General features: G+C 48.3%; 1 long non-coding RNA gene across 1 annotated transcript; it reads right to left on the reverse strand.

Annotated features, from left to right (window-relative positions):
• Positions 1–693: 693 nt before the first annotated feature.
• LOC142289859 (uncharacterized) lies at positions 694–8,930 on the reverse strand. The gene is made up of 2 exons (XR_012750178.1): positions 8,791–8,930; positions 694–1,043 (listed from the first exon to the last, which is right to left on the reverse strand). It is a non-coding gene; the product is annotated as an uncharacterized LOC142289859 (long non-coding RNA).
• Positions 8,931–9,345: the final 415 nt, after the last annotated feature.

The following is a 9,345-nucleotide window of genomic DNA, read 5'->3' on the forward strand; positions in this document are numbered from 1 at the left end:
ACGACGGTCCCTGGGTCACATGAGGCATCTGTGCAAAATTTCGTGATTGTAAATGCGACGGTGCGGATTCCTTTAGCGGACATACACACATACATACACTCAGCTTTATATATTAGTTATATCACATTCTGGAAAATCAACATAACACCACAACCCAGTTTGCTCTCCCTTCTCCCTAATGCCAGTCCTGCATACCAGCCTGTCTCCTGTCCAGGTCATTTAGACTCCTGCAATTAAGAGATCTTTGGTCACATGACTTAAGTCACCAAAGGTCCTTAAACAATCTTAACCACGGAATACAAACACTGGGGTCCACAAGAGAGTGGGGGCCCTGAGAAATTGCGCAGTTTGACTCCCCCCAACACCGGCGATGAATGTAACTAAGGCTTATTTTTGGAGTAGGGCTTATATTTCAAGCATAGTCCAAAAATCTTGTAATATCAAACTAGGGCTTATTTTCAGGACAGGTGTTACTTTTGGGGAAACACGGTAGGTATGCTATAGACCCAGTATAAGATGATATTTTGTATGAATGCAAAAGATTATTTCAGCATCAACAATTGATAGTGTTTTTATAAATTGACTTCATTAAGTGTTATGAGCATTACCAAACATGAGTTTACGATGGTTACACAAAAGCATACATTAACTGAAGGCATTTTCCTGTAGACTGTGATGTTACTTAGATTTAAAAAGCATTCTGAATTGTTTTATTTTTTCCTGATAATTGCACATTACAGATTGTTTACCAGAGCTGTAAAAATTACAAATGTTAAGATTTAAGACTGATGTCTCCACAACTGAAGCAATAATTGGAAATTATTAGTAATGGCACATACAACGGAATATGTGATGCTTTCTCTTATAGTATTCAGCAGAATCAAAACGACACTTCATAATCCCATGATCTTTTTCACATAGTTGCGGACATTAGAGTGGAGCTGTGGAGATGTTTGCTTGAAGGTCTCAATCGCTAAAACACGAGCAGACTCTGATCCAGCTTGCATAGCTCGATACAATGGCAATGTATACTTTTGTTTTCCCTAAAAGTATAGTAGGTAGAGGAAGTAAAAAGGAAAATTTATGTTAACGGTGTGTGTTCATATACATACACAAATTATTGTGCAAAAGCTTTAGGCAGGTGTGCAAAATATGCTGCTATATATGAATAGAAGCATTAATATTTTCTGTGTATGTAGACTTGTGCAAATCCTACTCTATTTATGGAATCCCAAAAAGACACTTTATGCAGAGTTCAGGACTCTAGAAGGGGGGAGGGGTATGATTATTGGGGCTACAGTTGATATTCCCTATTAGTATTGTCTTTGGAGCATAAAAAAACCCCAAGATTGTCCGGCGGAAACCCAAGCAAACAAACTCACTCCTTGGAGATGTTGTCCTTGGTGGGATTTGAACCCTACGCTGCAAGTGCTAACCGCTGAGCGACAGTATTTCCAGGGCTCCTCATTCTTCTTGATGTGTAAATCAGTTATTATATTGATTGCCTCCAAGTTTTTTCTGCAGCAGAACAATAACACAAAAACATACAGCCAGATACCTCCCTGATGGTATTGAATGATGGATAAACATCTGCCTGTACTTCCCAGCATTGAGGACACCATTAATGTTATCTAAATCTCCAATGTCATTTGTTACAATGCAGCCCCAAACGTGCAAGGAACCTTCACAATGCTTCATTGTTGCCTGCAGACACAGTATTGTACTGCCCTCCCACCCTTTGGGAACCCAATTGTCTGTTACAGTCCAAACTGTACCTGCTGTCATTTTTTGGGGACCCCAATTCTAATGTTTTTGTGTATTGTTGAGACACCTAGCCTTCTTTCCATGTGAAAGGTACAATTTGTCTTCCATGAAGATTACTTCATTTGAATAGAAAAAAGCTGCAATGCAGTACCACATTTTTGGGGTCAAACACTGCCTTAACTTTACCTATTTTTAGATGTTTGCAATGCAGTGAAATACATACAGATACGTAACCATCCTTAACCATCATGTAATACCATCAGGAACGCATCCGATTGATTCCAAATATATTCTGCAGCAGGTCGATGACACCAAACAACCAATGTCATTAAGAACTAACTTTAGTGTAAAGAAGAAGAACAAGGAGTCCTGCTAATGATGATGTGGCTCCAATAGAGCTCTAATCTCAACAAAATCAAATGTGTTCAATATTACACTGAGTTTCAAAAGGATTTGCACAAATCTGCAGTCGTGGCCAAACGTTTTGAGACTGATTGTGAAAATGAAAAATGAGCATCATGCGTTTGCAGATTGAGTGTTTGTACTGCAACTGAAACATAATTGTAACCATAACCATTGTGTAGTGATGAACGAGCACTACCATGATCGGGTGCTCGGTACTTGTAAGAGCATTTTGATGCTCAGACAAGCTCAACTCATTTACCGAGTATAATGGACGTCTATGGGGAACTCAAGCATTTTTCTGGAAGATCTGTACCTAGGAGACTAAAAAAAATTGATGCATTGATGTTTTAAAGGAAGCTTTTCACATTCTTGGCATTCTCTCAAACATATTTGTCAGGTGGTCACTTTTAATGAAGCACCCTGTTCATTGGTAGCCATTCTAAGCTCGCTTTTGGAGTTACCGGCCTTCTGAATGTTATTGTGGCCATCAGCAGGGCTGTATTTTGCCTTCGTGCTGCCCTAGGCACTTTAAGTGGTCGCGCCCCTTAGTGACAACGTAAAACTGAGTTTTCGCACACAACATCTGTTTAAGGCAGATCTACTCTGTAAAACACTTTAAAAAGTATCAATGAGAAACGAAGGGCACTAACCCCCCCCCCCCCAATGGGAATCACCACAGGCACAGCAAAACAGCATGAGTATAAAATATTCCCACCACACCGTCCCCACTTATATACTGTGACTGTCACACTGACCCTAATATACTACACACTGCCCTCCCTTATAAATTATACCCACCACACCTTCCTCAATTATGAAATATGATCTGCACATTGTCCTCACATCATGTTGCCCCCTCCTCACAATGTCCCATGCATGCTGCTCCCTCCTCACAATGTCCCATGCATGCTGCCCTCTCCTCACAGTGTCCCATGCATGCTGCCCCCTCCTCACAATGTCCCATGCATGCTCCCCCCTCCTCACAATGCCCCATGCATGCTGCCCCCTCCTCACAATGTCCCATGCATGCTGCCCCCTCCTCACAATGTCCCATGAATGCTGCCCCCTCCTCACAGTGTCCCATGCATGCTGCCCCCTCCTCACAGTGTCCCATGCATGCTGCCCCCTCCTCACAGTGTCCCATGCATGCTGCCCCCTCCTCACAGTGTCCCATGCTTGCTGCCCCCTCCTCACAGTGTCCCATGCATGCTGCCCCCTCCTCACAATGTCCCATGCATGCTGCCCCCTCCTCACAGTGTTCCATGCATGCTGCCCCCTCCTCACAGTGTCCCATGCATGCTGCCCCCTCCTCACAGTGTCCCATGCATGCTGCCCCCTCCTCACAGTGTCCCATGCATGCTGCCCCCTCCTCACAGTGTCCCATGCATGCTGCCCCCTCCTCACAGTGTCCCATGCATGCTGCCCCCTCCTCACAGTGTCCCATGCATGCTGCCCCCTCCTCACAATGTCCCATGCATGCTGCCCCCTCCTCACAATGTCCCATGCATGCTGCCCCCTCCTCACAATGTCCCATGCATGCTGCCCCCTCCTCACAATGTCCCATGCATGCTGCCCCCTCCTCACAATGTCCCATGCATGCTTCCCCCTCCTCACAATGTCCCATGCAAGCTGCCCCCTCCTCAGTGTCCCATGCATGCTGCCCCCTCCTCACAGTGTCCCATGCATGTGACCCCCTCCTCACAGTGTCCCATGCATACTGCCCCCTCCTCACAGTGTCCCATGCATGCTGCCCTCTCCTCACAGTGTCCCATGCATACTGCCCCCTCCTCACAGTGTCCCATGCATACTGCCCCCTCCTCACAGTGTACCATGAATACTGCCCCCTCCTCACAGTGTCCCATGCATGCTGCCCCCTCCTCACAGTGTCCCATGCATGCTGCCCCCTCCTCACAGTGTCCCATGCATGCTGCCCCCTCCTCACAGTGTCCCATGCATGCTTCCCCCTCCTCACAGTGTCCCATGCATGCTGCCCCCACCTCACAGTGTCCCATGCATGCTTCCCACTCCTCACAATGTCCCATGCATGCGGCCCCCTCCTCACAATGTCCCATGCATGCTGCCCCCTCCTCACAATGTCCCATGCATGCTGCCCCCTCCTCAGTGTCCCATGCATGCTGCCCCCTCCTCACAATGTCCCATGCATGCTGCCCCCTCCTCACAATGTCCCATGCATGCTGTCCCCTCCTCACAATGTCCCATGCATGCTGCCCCCTCCTCACAATGTCCGATGCATGCTGCCCCCTCCTCACAATGTCCCATGCATGCTGCCCCCTCCTCACAATGTCCCATGCATGCTGCCCCCTCCTCACAATGTCCCATGCATGCTGCCCCCTCCTCACAATGTCCCATGCATGCTTCCCCCTCCTCACAATGTCCCATGCATGCTGCTCCCTCCTCACAGTGTCCCATGCATGCTGCCCCCTCTTCACAATTTCCCATGCATGCTGCTCCCTCTTCACAATGTTCCTTGCATGCTGCCCCCTCCTCACAATGTCCCATGCATGCTGCCCCCTCCTCACAATGTCCCATGCATGCTGCCCCCTCCTCACAGTGTCCCGTGCATGCTGCCCCCTCCTCACAATGTCCCATGCATGCTGCCTCTCTCCATGAGCTCCTAAGGCTGCCTTCCTTTTTTCCATAATGACACCTCCATGCTGCCCCACTCATCATACTAAGACCACCACACTAGCGCTTATGCTGAGACACACACACACACACACACACTACCCCACTCTTGATATTGACTCCCCTACATTGTTCCACTCCATACTGAGCCCACACATGCTGCCACTTCTCCATAATGAGCTCCCAATGCTGCCCCCCTCTTATTCTGAGTCCTTACACTCCCCCCCATCGATAGTGTCATTGCACTATCCCTCAACCCTTGTCCTCTGTCTCTAGCATTGGCCCCTCTCTCTCATTCCCCCAGCAGCAGCCTCTCTCCCCACGCCTCCAGCAGCAGCCTCTCCCCCAGCATCAGCCTCTCTCCCCCCAGCCTCCCTCAGCATCAGCCTCCCTGCTCCCAGCTTACCCCAGCATCAGCCTCTCTCCTCCCAGCCTCCCCCAGCATGAGCCTCCTCCAGCATCAGCCTCTCTCCTCCCAGCCTCCCCCAGCATGAGCCTGATCCAGCATCAGCCTCTCTCCTCCCAGCCTCCCCCAGCATCAGCCTCCCTGCTCCCAGCTTCCTCCAGCATCAGCCTCCCTCCTCCCAGCCTCCCCCAGCATCAGCCTCCCTCCTCCCAGCCTCCCCCAGCATCAGCCTCCTCCAGCATCAGCCTCTCTCCTCCCAGCCTCCCCCAGCATGAGCCTCCTCCAGCATCAGCCTCTCTCCTCCCAGCCTCCCCCAGCATCAGCCTCCCTGCTCCCAGCTTCCCCCAGCATCAGCCTCCCTCCTCCCAGCCTCCCCCAGCATCAGCCTCCCTCCTCCCAGCCTCCCCCAGCATCAGCCTCCCTCCTCCCAGCCTCCCAGACCCCCTCCTCCAAGCCTCCCCCAGCATCAGCCTCCCAGCCTCCCTGAGCATCAGCCTCCCTCCTCCAAGCCTCCCCCTCCCAGCCTCCCCCAGCATCAGCCTCTCTCCTCCCAGCCTCCCCCAACATCAGCCTCCCTGCTCCCAGCTTCCCCCAGTATCAGCCTCCCTCCTCCCAGCCTCAGCCTCTCTCTCTCCCCCCAGCCTCCCGCTCCCCCCAGCCTCCCCCAGCATCAGCCTCTCTCCTCTCAGCCTCTCTCCCCCCAGCCTCCCCCCCAACCTCAGTCTCTCTCTCCCCCCAGCCCCCCCCCAGCTTTAGCCTCTCTCTCCCCCCAGCCTCAGCCTCTCTCTCCCCCCAGCCTCCCCCCCAGCCTTAGCCTCTCTCTCCCCCCAGCCTGTCCCCCAAGCCTCAGCCTCTCTCCCCCCAGCCTCAGCCTCTCTCTCCCCCCAGCCTCAGCCTCTCTCTCCCCCCAGCCTCAGCGTCTCTCTCCCCCCAGCCTCCCTCTCCCCCAGCCTCAGCCTCTCTCCCCCCAGCCTCAGCTAATCACAGTTAGCACAGGCATTTCTGAGTATGCAGTGCGCCCCTCCCCCATCACATAGAAATGCCTGTGCTTACTGCTAATTGTGAGTATGCATGCAGTGCACCCCTCCCCCCATCACATACAGTTAGCACAGGCATTTCTGAGTATGCAGTGCGCCCCTCCCCCCATCACATACAATTAGCAGTAAGCACAGGCATTTCTGAGTATGCAGTGCGCCCCTCCCCCATCACATACAATTAGCAGTAAGCACAGGCATTTCTGAGTATACAGTGCGCCCCTCCCCCATCACATACAATTAGCAGTAAGCACAGGCATTTCTGAGTATGCAGTGCACCCCTCCCTCCATCACATACAGTTAGCACAGGCATTTCTGAGTATGCAGTGCTCCCGTCCCCCCCATCACATACAGTTAGCAGTAAAGCCCCCCCTTCACATATAGACAGCTTATTACCTGCTCCGGACCCGGTGATTATCCTCCAGACGTCACACTGGTGCCTGCTGTGAGCTCTGCACAGGTTTGGATGTCCCAGCTCTTGGCAAGAAGCTGATTGGAGCGCGCGTGTTGTGACCCCGGAAATGCAGCTGTCGGCAGTTCCGGGTTCAATCAGCTCCCTGTGCCCATTGCCTGCAGTGTATTTGTATCCGCTTTAAAGACGCGGATACATACAAATCAATAGAGGGGCGCCCGTGCGCCCAACACAACACCCCCCTTTACCCCGACCCCCCCCCTGCGAAAAGACTGCGGATTTAGTGGGATAGGTAAAAAAAAATATTTATTTATTTATTTATTTTTTTTTTTTTTGCTGCTAGAAGGCGCCGCCCCCCCGCATCGCGCCGCCCTAGGCACCGGACCACAGGTGCCTAGTGGTAAATACGGCCCTGGCCATCAGGTGTGTTTTTACAGAGATCTAAGACCGAATATGGCAAGAACCACTCAACTAAATCAAGACAAAGAAGTTCATTGTTACTTTACTTTTTACAAGGGTAACAGCAAAAATTGCACAACAAATTGTACTGTCTATTTTATCTTGAGTACAGATGAGGGAACCCAATGTTCAGTGTTCATACCCAACACAGAATTTTCCCAAAAAAACTGACTTTGATAGCTTTCTAGTCCACTTTCAAATCAAAAAATCAAGAAGAAACAGCAATATAGGATTTTATTTTTTTTACTCTATTTACTATGTCGTAAAAGTGATGAGACAGCTTTATTCTTTGGGTCATTACGATTACAATGATAGTACATTTACATTTATTGTATTGAAAAAAAATTGTTTTAGCATTGCTGTATTTTGAGAGCTATAGCTTTTTTATTTTTTTGCTGACGGAGATGTATGGTGGCTTGTTTTTTGTGGGACAAGAAGATTTATTCAATGGCACCATTTCTATCAATATATGACTTTTTGATACCGTTTTATTCTATTTTCAAAAGACAGACTTTTGCTACTTTTTTTTTTTTAATGGTGTTCACTGAAGGAATTGACTAGTGTGAGATTTTTATAGATCTCGTTGTCCTGGACAAGTCAATACAAAATAGGTGTACTTTTTTTTTTGTTCACTTTTGTGTTTACATAAATATACATATATATTGGTATATTTTTCAGTTTTGCTTTCTTCAGTCTGAATCAAACGTGCACATTCCAATAAAAACAAAGAAAGCCATTGCATGAAAAGGTATGTCCAAACTTTTTACTGGTACTGTATGTGTATATCACACACTTTTTGTCAAAAATACAATCTTTCTTCACTGAGGAAAAAAATGAGAAAAAAAAAAAAGTTCTTTTTTTGTGGAGTCTGGAGAAACAGTTTTCAAGATGCTAAGTATTTAGGCTAGCAATTATTTTCAGGTATGTGGACCTCTAATAAAGGGAACCTGTCACCAGATTTGGCGACCATAAGCTGCGGCCACCACCACTGAGCTCTTATATACAGCATTCAAGAAAGCAGTATATAAGAGCCCAGGTCACACTGTAGAACGTAAAAAACACTTTTATAATACTCACCTGGGGAAGGAAGGGGGGGGGTCCAGTCCGATGGGTGTCGCTGCTCTCCAGTCCGGGGCCTCCTCCCTCCGGTCTGGCGCAGTCCTCCTTCTGAGGCCCGTGTGCATGACAAGCCCTACGTCATGCACACTAGCCAGCATAGAGGTCCTGAGCAGGCACACTTTGATATGCGCTGCTGAGGGAAAATCAAAGTATTGTAGTGCGCATGCGTTCTTCCCTCGTTCCTGCGCATTACACTACTTTGATCTTCCCTCAGCAGGGCATATTAAAGTGCACCTGCGCAGGACCGCAATGCCGGTTTGGGATGGATAGAAAAAGGACGGAGATCGCAGCAGAGAGGAGGTGTCGGACCAGTGAGAGGAGGCATCGGACCGAACAGAAACCCATCGGACCAGACCACCACCCTAGGTGAGTATTATAATGTTTTATACGTTAAACAGCATGGCCTGGGGTCTCAGATACAGCATTCTGGAATGCTGTATATAAGAGCCCACTGGTGGTGGCCGCCGCTTATAGTCACCAAATCTGGTGACAGGTTCCCTTTAAATATTCTCACAACTTTCTAGCAAATAATCCCATTGACTTACTTGGCTGAGCAGGAAATCTCTAACTTTGTGAAAGTGATCTTGATAATCATTTTTTATGACAATTTGAGCCCAACGGAGTTGCAGTTCAGCATTGGTTGCTTCAGAAATCTTTGTGTACAATTTTCCAAGCTCTTCAACATTGCCTACGTAAAATACAATTTAAAAAATTACCACAATCTGTTTATTACGCCTAGGAGGTATATATGAAATCAATAAACAAAAGAAAAGTATAAACTTCATACAAAGGTGTTCTCGAATGCAATTTTTCTGATATTCAAATGCACAAAAAAAAAAATCTTCCATCTCTAACTTTTGTCTTCTCATATCTTTTAGAGGCAATTCTGCCTTAAGGACTAACTCAGTAGATAAATGAAGGATTCATTTGAAAAGCTTACGTGAAGTGTAAAAAAATCCAACGGTCAAAGGAAGTGCCATATTTTTCCGATTATAAGACACATTTCCTCCCAAAAATTTGGGAGGAAAATGAGGGGTGCGATATCTGAATGTAGCTTACCAGGAGGTGGAGAATGGGTGCTGTGCTGGCTGCTGTGTGGA

Source organism: Anomaloglossus baeobatrachus, chromosome 2, assembly GCF_048569485.1.
Source record: "Anomaloglossus baeobatrachus isolate aAnoBae1 chromosome 2, aAnoBae1.hap1, whole genome shotgun sequence".
NCBI lineage: Eukaryota > Metazoa > Chordata > Amphibia > Anura > Aromobatidae > Anomaloglossus > Anomaloglossus baeobatrachus.